Raw genomic sequence first — 12,828 nt, forward strand, 5'->3', positions numbered from 1 at the left:
TATATATATATATATATATATATATATATATATATATATATATATATATATATATATATATATATATCGGAGAGTAGGATTCTTTTTACTCCTCAGTCCCTTCGTTGCTCTGTTGAGGTCTCCTAATGTAGAAGTTTTGACTCTTCTCTCCTCAAATTTCATGATTTTTTTAGGATCACGCGGGTATTTTGGGATCGTTCCGATGGTTTTGTGACGAGAACATTGTTCTTGGTGCCTCCTAACATTTAGGGGTTGTGGCAGTGTCCCGGGGAGTTGAGCTCCGAGGTGTTGTCGTCACAATTTTATCGTTGCAGTTCTGGAATACCTGAGTTCGCCGACATCGAAAATCTCTTTTATGCAGTTGTTGGTGAGATAACCTCGACGCCACCCAGTACTAGGGTGGGAGTTCGGGAGTATTGCCATAATTTGTATAACGGATGCTTTTCAAAGGTTGAGGTAAATGATTTTCGAAGGTTTCTTGGTTATGTGTTGAAGGATGGATACAGTTGGATGTAGGAATTGCTAGTTTGGGTGAGATATTATGCTTCCCATGTATCCCCAACACCTGATTGCATAACCAGAAAGTTTCGGGAGTTTATAAGTGGGAATTCAAGTAGCTCCTATAATATCTTTCCAACAGACACATGATACGATATGGGGTCTATCATATGTTTGTTTCCGGATTATTCTGCAAGCCAATCCTTTGTTTTTTTTGAGTTGTGGTATTCGAGTTGCTTAAATGTCAAGTGTTGATTCCATACCACCCCTAAGTGGTATTCTCATATTTCTATGTGAATACTAATCCTTCTTGTTAATCGAGATTGTCATGTCAATCCTTTTAAACCGGCGTGTTTCTCTTCAAGTGGATCCGATCATTTCAACATCCACAAGATCACCTCTCGTTTTTTTCCAATGTTGTTTGTTTCATCTGTCCCCAAGTTGCCTTTGTTTTCCCACCCACCCACCCCTTTTTTCTTCAAGGACTCAGATTTCTTAATCAAGTACCCATCTTATGGATGTGAAGTCTCTTCTTTCTTTTCTTTCAATTTTCTTATTCGGTGATTTTCACGAAGATAGTAACGGAGCTTCAAGTTCATCATTCTTCATTCTTTTCTTCTCCGATGGATTCAATTCAAGCTTTGTCGATCATATCCTTTCCTCATTTCAAATGTCTTCTCTTGCCGGTGCACCTCTTAATCATTGACCTCTCACTATTCATTTGTTCCGGAGTGCGAAGATATCTCGGAAGATTAGTTGCCATTCTCAATCCGTTCAAGTTATTTCGAGCTTGTTATCTCATTCAAGTCATTTAAATCAACCGCTGCAATCTCCCTTTCAAGTATTCATCCGAAGGTGTTTCTCTTGAGTGGACCCTAACCCACAGGTCTTTTCCCAGGATCTTACCTAACTCTACTTTTTCCGGAGTTATTCTCAAATTCATTTCGAAGTTGAAGTAAGAATGAATTGTCATCAGTCATATGTTTTTCTCCAAGATCTTTCAAATTCTTTCATCATTGGTTCAACCTTTATAATTTTCATCCCGGAGTATCTCAACAATTCATGGTGGTGTTTCTCATCGTCATTCTCAACACTTGAAGACCAAAGAAGAGTTTCTGTCAAATCTTGGTTCGTTCTATCAAAGATGCGTAGTTCAAGCTTGATGTCATCCTCTCATAATTGTTTTGATTGTGAGAATTCTTTTCACCTATCTGGAGCAATTCAAGATTCGTTTCAGTTTGATTCTCCGAAGGCCATCATTTTGGGTTTATTCATCCTCAGCTTTCAGCTATTGTTCTCCAAATCTTATCGGTGCATCATTCAAATATTCACTAATCAGCTTGGGATGTCTTTGTTCACTTGCATCTAAATTCCTTCAAGTATCATCTTTCGTTTTCCAATTCTTCCCGGTGATTTGTGCCTTTGCTACTTTCATTTTCAATCCTTCCGATGGTTCGTCGAAGACCTTCTCAAGGGTGTGCTATATCTATCTTAATCCTTTCTACGAGAATAAGTAGTGTGCCAAATACATTGCTTGTCATCAATTTAAATTGGTGAAGGATAAGCATTATGCAATTCTTATTCTTGTTTCATCAAGTAAATTCAATTCATTCTTTATTCCGGAGGCTCATCAAATTCTCGGTTTTATTGTTTCATCTTTTCTTTTCCCGGAGTTCCAAGCTCTCATCATCATGAAGATCCATCTAAATCATTGCAAGGCTTCAATCTTATTATTTTCATCCTTCACTTCTTGTGATCATTCTTTTATTACCAGAGTTCTTCATGGAGGTTCTACATGATGGTTCAGCAAGGATTTAATTCCTTCTCGAAGTGCTCATCAAGATTCTTTTCAGAGGAGCTCAAGTTTCCTTCATCTTGCCTTCCGAAGTGCAATTCTTTTACATTATCTTCTGAGGTGGTGTTATGTCATTCTTGACAATTTCCCTCCGTGTGTCATGATTCAATAGTTGTCAAGAATGAGATAGTTAAACCCATCAATTTCTTCGAGCATGAGCTCTTATAAATCCAATCAATCCTTTTGTTGGAGTTATCTTTGGTTAGTTTTCACCTAAAGCCTTCCCTAAGAAATGTTGCTTATTGTGGTGTCTATCAATGATCCATGTTTTTCTCCTATCCTCTCGGCGGAAGGAGTTGTCATCTCCTTGTTGACCTCAGTCCAACTATTGTTTTCCTTAGTGGCAGAATTTCACCTCATAATTTTGAGACGTTTTCCATAATCCCACTACAAGCTTATTCGTTTTGTTGTTGGTTTTCCAACAACTCCGTTATAACCTTCTTGGAAGGGTGCTCTCCAAGCTATTTTGTGGCAGAAGTTGTCATTTTCTTCTCCATTCTTTTATTCCAATGATATATCTTCTATTCTCTCTTCCGGAGGCATTGTGATGCTGCTCTCTTCACTCATCATCTCGAAGTATGAGGATCGTGTTCTTTTCACGCTTATCCATTTAACCGGAGTGTTGTGCCCTCTACTCAAGTTCTTTTCATCCTATCTAGTCTTGCATCTCTTTTCAACCGGAGTGCTGTCCGAATTCGTTCTTCCTTGTTCCTCTTTTCTAACAGAGTGTTTTCAATTTTGATCATCTCCATTGTATTCTTTTCTCGAAATGGTTTTACCTCTCAAGGTTCTTTGGTTTCACTCATTTGTCAAAGAAGCAACTTAGTTTTACCTCTTCTCTTCATCTTCCGTTTCCCTCCGGTGCCATCCTAGATCTCGGGACGAGATCCTCTCGTAGTGGTGGAGTGTTGTAACACCCCGGATACAACTTTTCATATTTGTAACTCCGACTCTTGCATTTTCCGGAGATGCGATACGATATTTCCTTTGTGGTTGCGTTTTGTCTTTGTTTTGCATTTTGTTCTTGTCATGCATCTCATATCATGTCATCATGTGCATCGCATTTGCATTCGTGTTCGTCTCATGCATCCGAGCATTTTCCCCGTTGTCCGTTTCTCAATCCGACACTCCTACTTGCACCGGCGCACCCCTCTTGTCTCTTTTCATGAGCGGGTGTTAAACATTCTCAGAATGGACCGAGATTTGCCAAGTGGCCTTCGTACACCACTGGTAGACCGTTTGTCAAATTGCGTTCCATTTGGAGTCCGTTTGATACTCCAACGGTTAACCGGGTAACCGCAAAGGTGTCGTGTATGTTGCAGCCCAACACCCCTCCAAAACGGCCCAATAACCCATCCAAACCTCTTCCATGTCCACCGTCGTCGGATCACGATCATGTGGGCGAAAACTACACCTCATTTGGACACTCCTACCTCCTCCTATCTATAAATATGTGATCCCCTCAAAAATTTGCGGCCTAACCCTAGTCATCTTCCTCCTCGCGCCGCTAGACATGTCCATCCGTGTCGGACATGTCCGCCGGACACGTCGTCCGGGCCAATCACTGCGCGACGCGCCATCCCCGCCGTCTCCTCATCCAACCACGTCGCGCCACCTGTCGTCGCCGCCTCCCACCACCGCCGTGGCCCGAGGGAGCCCAGATCAGGCCCGCCCCGTGCCAGATCGGGCCCGCCGCCGCCCTAGCGCCTCCCGTCGCCCACGCGCATCTCCGTCGCCGCGCGCCTCGGCCGCCGCCTCGCCGCCTGCACCGACCCACGCAACCGCGAGCTGCCGACTCTGACCGCCGCCACCTAGCGCCGCCCTCGACGTATCACCACTAGACACCTCGCCGCCCGGTGCCTGCCTCGCCACCGCCGTTCTTCGCCAGAGGCGTCGCTTCCCCACGCCCGCCGCCTGGATCCGGCCTCCCCCTCGTCGCCGACCTCGAGCTCACCGGAGTTCTTCTCCGGTCGGATCCAGAGAAGATGGACGAGGTCCACCCATCCCCGCATCCAAACACCTCGCTGCATCCCGGATCTCCTCGTCCTGCACGTCCTCGCCCCGTTGACTTTCCGGAGTGGTATAATTTCTACTAAGTCCTGAAATCCTGATATTTTCATGCCTACTGCTTCATGCCATATCTCGGTGACCGTAGCTCCGTTTAATACATATAAGATATCAAAATGTTCATTTTGAGATGCTCTTAATTTCATTCTATTGTGGCATCCTCGTTTGAGTTCATATTGATGCCCTAATCATTGTTGCAAAAGTGCTATAAAATGTTTACTGCTACTACTTACTAGATTATGATTTTTGTTATTTTTGTCACACTTGATGTGTGCTTCATATGTGCATGAGCTCTACATGTGTTCTGAGCTATGTCATGCCATCTTTACAGAGGTGCTTGTCTTGCATTTTTGTGATCAATGTGGTGACTAGAACAAGCATGCAAAGTAGCCTCCACAATGTTGCTGATTTTAGTGACTTCGATTTTGCTAAGTCCTTATCCTGCTGTTATTTTGATGCCATGTAAACATGTTGCTGCAGTGAGATCCATGCTTGTTTTGAGTTTCTTCAGTAAGGATGTTTTGAACATATGGTTATGCTCTATCCATCCATGCCCCTGTTTGCAATTATGGAGTGCCCTAGCATGTCTTATTCTTGCTCTACTTTTGCTATAAAATGTTCCTGGCAGATTGTTTACATGTTAATCAATTTTGCCATGGTTGTTGCCAATGATCCATGCATTCTATGAACTTGCTCTTGCCATGGTTAGCTTCATGAACATGTCGTCTTGCTGATGCTATGCTTATTTTGTCATGCGATGCTTTGTGGTGAGTGATTTGAGCTCACAAATTTGCCTTCATAATTCTGTTTATGCCTTTCTCTGTTTTCTGCTAAGCCTGAATCTATTAATAAAACTTGCTATGTTTACATGGGTGCCATCATATCTTCTGTGCCTTTTTGGCTCATGATCTGTAAGGGACTTTTTATCTATGATGTTAGTAGATTCATGCCATGCCCTGAGTTGCTATGATATGTTCCAGTAGTATGTTGTTTGCTTGCTCTAAACATGGCTTCCTGGTGTTATTCCTGGCATGTTAGTATTTTCACCAAGTCTGTGAAGCTGATAACTTTTGATCTTTTGCCATGCTTGTTTGAACCTGCTCTTGTGTGATTTTGCCATAGCTCAGTGTTCATGTTTTGTGAAGCATCTTGAGTACATCACTGCCATATGCTTTGTTGTTATGTTGGAGTGCAGTAGCTTAGTTTCTTGTTGCAGTAGGATTGTGTCATTCTTGTTTTGCTTGCCATTTGCAAACCGTGCATCCGTTTCCGGTGATCTTTATATTGATTTCACCCGAAATCATCTCATATTTCCAGAGGCACACTTGGTTTGCCAAGTTGATGCCTTGATATTTCTTTTCCTTCCGGAGCACGCATATGCATTGCATATCATGCCATGTTTTGCATCATGTTGCTTGCGCATTGCACCGTGTCTGATTTTTGGTCCTTTGCTTGTGTTATTGCTTTGGGTAGAGCCGGGAGACGAGTACGTGACCGAGGAACCTGTTGAGTATGCTAACGAGGATCAATCTTTTGTCAACTCTGAGAATTTTGCAGGCAAGATGACCATACCGTTGAAATCACTTCTATCTTTGCTTGCTAGTTGTTCGCTCTTTTGCTATGCTGCGCTACCTACCACTTGCTATATCATGCCTCCCATATTTCCATGTCAAGCCTCTAACCCACCTTTCCTAGCAAACAGTTGTTTGGCTATGTTACCGCTTTGCTCAGCCCCTCTTATAGCGTTGCTAGTTGCAGGTGAAGATGAAGTTTGTTCCATGTTGGAACATGGATATTGTTGGGATATCATTGTTATATCTTATTTAATTAATGCATCTATATACTTGGTAAAGGGTGGAAGGCTAGGCCTTATGCCTGGTGTTTTGTTCCACTCTTGCCGCCCTAGTTTCCGTCATACCGGTGTTATGTTCCTCGATTTGCGTTCCTTACGCGGTTGGGTGTTATGGGAACCCCTTGACAGTTTGCTTTGAATAAACTTCCTCTAGCAAGGCCCAACCTTGGTTTTACATTTGCCCAAAACTTATAACCTTCCCTTGGGTTTTTGCGAGCCCGAGGGTCGTCTTATTTTAACCCCCCGGGCCACTTCTTCTCTAAGTGTTGTTCCGAACCAGAGCACCGTGCGGGGCCGTCCCTTGGCAACTTGGGTACCTGTACGCTTAGCTTATCTGGTGTGCCATGAGAATGAGATATGTGCAGCTCCTATCGGGATTTGTCGGCACATCCGGCCGGTCTTGCTGGTCTTGTTTTACCATTGTCGAAATGTCTTGTTACCGGGATTCCGAGTCTGATCGGGTCTTCTTGGGAGAAGGAATATCCTTCGTTGACCGTGAGAGCTTGTGATGGGCTAAGTTGGGACACCCCTACAAGGTTTGAACTTTCGAAAACTGCTCCCACGGTTAATTGGCAGATGGGAATTTGTTAATATCTGGTATTAGAGAACTTGACACTTAACTTAATTAAAATGAATCAACCACGTGTGTAGCCGTGATGGTCTCTTCTCGGCGGAGTCCGAGAAGTGAACACAGTTCTTGTGTTATGCTTGAACGTAAGTAGTTTCAGGATCACTTCTTGATCACTTCTAGTTCACGACCATTGCGTTGCTTCTCTTCTCGCTCTTATTTGCGTAAGTTAGCCACCATACATGCTTAGTGCTTGCTGCAGCTCCACCTCACTACCCTTTTCTACCCATAAGCTGAAATAGTCTTGATCTCATGGGTGTGAGATTGCTGAGTCCTCGTGACTCACAGATACTTCCAAACAGTTGCAGGTGACGATGATACCAGAGTAGGTGACGCAACCAAGCTCAAGTGGGAGCTCGATGAAGATCTTGATTGTTGTTTTGTTTCGTTTCCTGTTGATCAGTAGTGGGGCCTAGTTGGGACGATCGGGGATCTAGCATTTGGGGTTGTCTTCTCTTATTTTGGTTCCGTAGTCGGACCTTTGATTGTATTCTGGATGATGTATGTTTAACTTGTATTTGTGTGAAGTGGTGATTGTAAACCAACTCTTTATCCCTTTCTTATTCAGTACATAGGATTGTGTGAAGATTACCCCTCTTGCGACAAACCTACCATGCGGCTATGCCTCTAAGGCGTGCCCCGACACGTGGGAGATATAGCCGCATTGTGGGTGTTACACTCATGCACGGTATTCCCACAAGTGCCACCTTACCTGGCCCAGGACCGTTTGCGCCTTTTGGCTCATATATATGATAGTGTCGCTACCATCCATATGACAGAGAACCCGGGCCGACATGACTAGTCATAAACCCGAAGTGGCCCTAACTTAAGGGGACATGCATACATGACCCAACAATGAACATGTCGGTCATCAGCGAGTAAATCCGGGCTGTAGCAGATGGGCTAACAGGACTCCGGAGAATCCAGGCTGTATCAGGCTAACAGGACTCCGATAGACACCGCGTGACATTTCCCCGAAGGGACAGACACAGGAATGAAGAAGGACACATGCTAGCTAGCCTAAGTGTTCTGGAGTAGTAGCAAGCTACCATGGCTCAGTGGAAGGACTAGGAGACATTTCCCGGTAAGAGAGGCTACCAAGGATAAACAACTAGGTTGTCAGATCCCACATGTACCAAGCATTTCAAATCATACACACAATATGCTCGATATGTGCAAATACAACATGGCATCACAACAAAACTCTACAACTCAAAGTATTTATTCATTAGGCTCCAAAGAGCTAAATATTACAAACATGGGTCTGATAACCCAGCATTCAAGTCATACAAGCAACAAGCACAAGCGGAAGCTTCACTTGTCTGAGTACACACACTAGAAAAGAAAAGGCCGAGAAGCCTCACTATCTACAAGACCCTGCCAAGGGCACAAGATCGTAGCTGAGGTAACAAGCTAAACGTCAAAGTCCACACGGAACAACTAGTGAGACTGAAGTCTCTCTGCAAAAACATAAATTAAGCATACGTGAGTACAAATGTACCCAGCAAGACTGTCGGGGGTTTGGTGCGACATATGCCAACAGATGGCTTATCATGGTGGGGGCGAGTAGAACGTCACCGGTGCCTGGAAACGGGATGAGGCAAAGGCATGCATGTCGGCGAATCTTACCCAGCTTCAGGGCTCTCTGGGGAGATAATACCCCTACTGCTGCTCTGCGGGGTCTTTGCATGATCACTATGGCAAAGTGTTTACACGGTTGCTCCTTGAGCTGTTTTCTGGTGGTAGGAGAGGGCGAGGCTAGCTCTCTCCCTTTTATATGATCTAGTCTAGAGCTAATGGGTTCCAACCCTTTGCTTGGGTGCCCTGGGGGGTTTATATAGGCCTACCCCCCGGTGGTACAATGGTAATCCGGATGGACGCGGGCCCAGCCGTCAGCGCCTCTAGCCTCTGTCTTCTCTGCCGACCGCTGGGGCCCGCCGACTAGCGGGTCCCGCCGATTCGCCTGGTACGGAGCCAACAGGCCGCGTCCGCCGCGGGCGGGTCTTGCCGGCTGCTGATTACTGTAGCCGTGCTTCTGATGACGCGGGCTTGATCATGAGGTCGTGGCAATAGCCCCGCCGCCTGGCGGTCAATCACTATTGCCACTCCCCATCACATCTTGATTAATGGTGCATGGGCCCCGGGGGAGGGCTCGGCCGACTCCTAGGGGCCGACTCCCGTCGCGCCAGACTGGCGGTCCTCTTGCCGTCTCCTGGGGTCTCACTGACTGGTGGGACCTGCTGCCTCTGGGCCGTACAGACAAGCCGTCGTGGGTGCAGGATTCGGTCCTGTGGTGCTGATGTCAGGGCTGGCATGGCAAAGTGCCACGCCGCACGGAGATCTTCCGGGGTACGGCGTGCTATAGCCATGCCTGCCCTTGGTAAGGGGCAGGAGCGGGCTTCATTATTGCCACTCCCCCGCCCTGTCCCACTTGATGAGGTCGTGGGGGGTGTTGGAGTCGCAGGCCGACTCCCCGAAGCCGGCTTCTCTGGAAGTCGTCAGTCAGGAGTCGGCTCTCCCTGAAGTCGTCCCTGGAACACGGCCGTGAGTGGTCAGTCGGCCACCTTCGCCGTTGGCTTCTTGAAGGCGGCTCTTCATCCTGGGGTCTTGAGGGGCGCAGCCTGCCCCGATGTCTTGAAAGGTTCTGGGGCTCGGGTCGGCCTACCCGTGGCCCATTACTCTGACAGTAGTCCCCGAAGCTGGTGAGGCGCCACGGACGATCGGCCAAGAAGCCTCAGCAGTTTCTCTTTTCGGGTGCTCAACACATGGTCTTTGATTGACTTCTGACGGGCCGACTAGTTGGAGTCGGACTCGCTCGATTCAGACTCACTTAATTCTGACTCGCACAATATTTCGAACGTCGCGGCGGGATCCAAGTGGCGTGCTAGCTAAGCCTCCAGGCCGCCGCCCGTCCTAGGCCTGTCACGCGATGGCACGTGGCTGGGCCGTCCAGCCAGCCTACGCGCGCGACGGGACAGGCCCATAGGCGGGGCCCGCCACTACCGTGCCTCGGCGCCCGAGCGGATCCGCTGCGGCCCTGGTGGACGGTTGGGATTCCCATGGACTTACTGCGCGTAGTAACTTTATCGTGGAACGTGGGGGCCGTGGGGCCGTGGACGCAGTAAATCCCCACGACGCCCCCTCGGCTTCGCAGCCCACGAGGCTATAAGTAGGGGGAAGAGGGGGGCACGCGCGCCCCTCCTTCCCACTACTCCTCGCTCTCCTCCTTCTCACTGCTCCTCGCTCTCCTCCTCCTTCTTCTTCTTCGCTCTGCCATGCGCCCAAGCTCCGACGAACGCCGCGGCGACAGCTCGCGATGAGTTCTTCCTCCGCCGCCGCGCCTCCCCCGGTGCGCTCCGACACTTGGGACGGTTCCGAAGTCCATGACGACCACATTGAGTTCCTTCGCCGGACTCGTCGGCTCCCCGACGAGGATCACGTGCGGGTGCACCTTGCACCGAAGGGGGAGATTTCCCCCGCGCCGCAGGAGGGCGAGTGGGTCATCTTCCGCTCGCACTACTTGCGCGGGTTGGGGCTGCCGGCGAGCAGTTTCTTCCGATCTTTCCTGGAGTTCTACGGCCTCCAGCCGCACCAACTCACCCCCCACACAGTGGTGCTGTTGTCCGCTTTCGTGGCCTTGTGCGAAGGCTTCCTCGTAGTCCTCCCCACCCTCGAGCTCTGGGGGGATTTCTTCTCCAAGCTCGGCACCCAGGCCGCGGGCGTGCCGGATCAATGCGGTGCTTTCATCGCCGTGCGAAGGTCAGGAGCCGACAACCACTTCCCCTCCATCTCGCTGATAAAGTCGATGAAGATGTGGCAGAGATCCTACTTTTACGTCAGGAGCGTCTCCGCGAGGGGGGACTGGGTCAACCTTCCGGCTTTCGAAGCCGGCCCGCCGGCTGGGAGGCTGCCCAACTGGTCGTACCAGGCCAAGTCGCTGACGCCTGCGGGAGTCGGCGCCATCACGCGACTCCTAGTGCTGACGTAGTCGGAGGGTCTGACTGGTCCGGATCTGCTGGCTGCCTTCGTGGCGCGCCGAGTTCTCCCACTCCAAGGTCGCCCCCATATGATATGCCAGATGAGCGGGCACCGCGACTCGAGTCGGATGTGCACCAAGGACATGCCTCATGAAGAGGTAGCCTTCATGGTGAACTACCTCTCCGACAGCAAGCTCCAGGAGGATTGGCGGTTCGGCAAGGAGCCATACTCCCGCGCCAACCCCCCGCCCGTGGTGAGTCGCGTTTCCTTTCTTTCTTTGGATTGTCTTCTTTCTTGCCGAGTTTTGTTTTGACCAGTCGGCTTTGGTTAGAATCCCCTCCTCCATTCACCAGCTGGCACCTCGGGGCCAACCCGCGAGTTCCTCACCGACCGGGCGGAGAGCGACGTCGATGACCCCGATCTGGGGGCGGCGGCTCTGGAGGACGATGCCAAGGGAGGAGGAGGAACAGCAGGCGACTTCAGGCCTTCGACCACTTTCACCGACTGGCCTGATGACGACGCTGAGGGGGAAGTCGCCCCCCGCAATCGGCCAGGAGCCAGCCAGCCTGGCGCGGGCTCTTCTGCCGCGCCGGGTGCTCTAGGCGGCGGGAAGAAGCGCAGGGCCGTACCGACCTTGTTCGGCAGTCGGCCGAAGAAACCCAAGGGTTCGGCTGCGGCGACCCGGCGGGACGAGGCGGCCGCGAAGGCCATCCGCTTCCGTGAGGAAGTGAAGAAGCCGCCATTGGTCTCCGCGTGAGTATCCTGTCTCAATGCTTTATTCTTTCTTTGTGACTTTGTCCGAGTTTTTGCTTGTCCCCCTTGCTTCAGGGCTCCCCTCACTCTTGAGAGGGTTACCGCCGCCTCCGTCATGGGGTCAGCGGAGACGTCTGCCACCACTCGGCGGATTGACCCCATTGCTGACCTCCGGGATGCGACAGAGCGGAATGCGCAGGAGAAGCGCAATGAAGAAGAGGCCGTTCTCCTGGAGAAGGCGGAGGCCGACAGGGCGGAGGCCTCCGCCAAGAAAAAACTGGCGGAGGTCGAAGCCGCCGCCGCGATGAAGCGGCAGGCTGAGGAAGCCGCACGCCGCCAATCAGCGGTGTTCGTCACCCCGTTGAACTCTGCGCCGCCGCCTCCGGAGCTCACGGGGCAGACTGGAGAAGTCAGCGGGGAGAACCCCGTCGTGGAGAGGGAGGGCGGCGACCCCTCTATGTCGGATGTGAACGTTCCGCCACCGCCTCTGCCGCCGTCTGAAGGTGCGCAGGGCGAGCAGCCGGCGGACCCTCCGGTGCCGCCGACCGAAGACGAGGCTAATGCGCCGCCGTCTGGAGAAGGCGATTTCGGCACCCCGCCCCCTGGAAGCCGGCACTGCTAGCTCGGCGATCCCAGACGCCGAAGCGATGAGCGCCGCACACATTGGGTGGGTGCGAGGAGGCGGCACAGGGCCGCTGAACCAGGCGCTCCTGGACGTCCAGGCGAAGCTTCGTGCTGAGGGCGACGCTCTCCAGAGTTGCACCAAGGCATTCCTAGCATCGCGGGCAGCCGTCCGGGTATGTTTTTTCCTTTGGTTTTTGTTTTCTTGTTCCTCTCTGTTGGGGCAAGCCAGCGCACCCACTGGGTGTAGTCCCCGAGTTGCGGGCTGGCTGCTGAGCAGGCAGCCCGGAACTCCAAATGATGAACTCTAGGTATTGACTTTTTGTCCGAAATGCTTGACACGGGATTACCACAACCTCTGCGTCACTGCCTTCAACCGTAACGTTGAAGAGCTGGGCAAGCAGACCACCGATTTGTCGGAGAGCCGGAGTAAGTCCTTTTCCTTCTACGCGGGGGCGCGCAGGCGCACCTGCGGGCTGTAGTCCTCGAGATTCGGGCCGACTGCTGAACAGTCGGGCCGGATCTCCCCGGCAACCTTCTTTTCCTGATGACTTAATGCATTCTTTCTTTCTTCTT

Source organism: Triticum dicoccoides, chromosome 3A, assembly GCF_002162155.2.
Source record: "Triticum dicoccoides isolate Atlit2015 ecotype Zavitan chromosome 3A, WEW_v2.0, whole genome shotgun sequence".
Lineage (NCBI taxonomy): Eukaryota > Viridiplantae > Streptophyta > Magnoliopsida > Poales > Poaceae > Triticum > Triticum dicoccoides.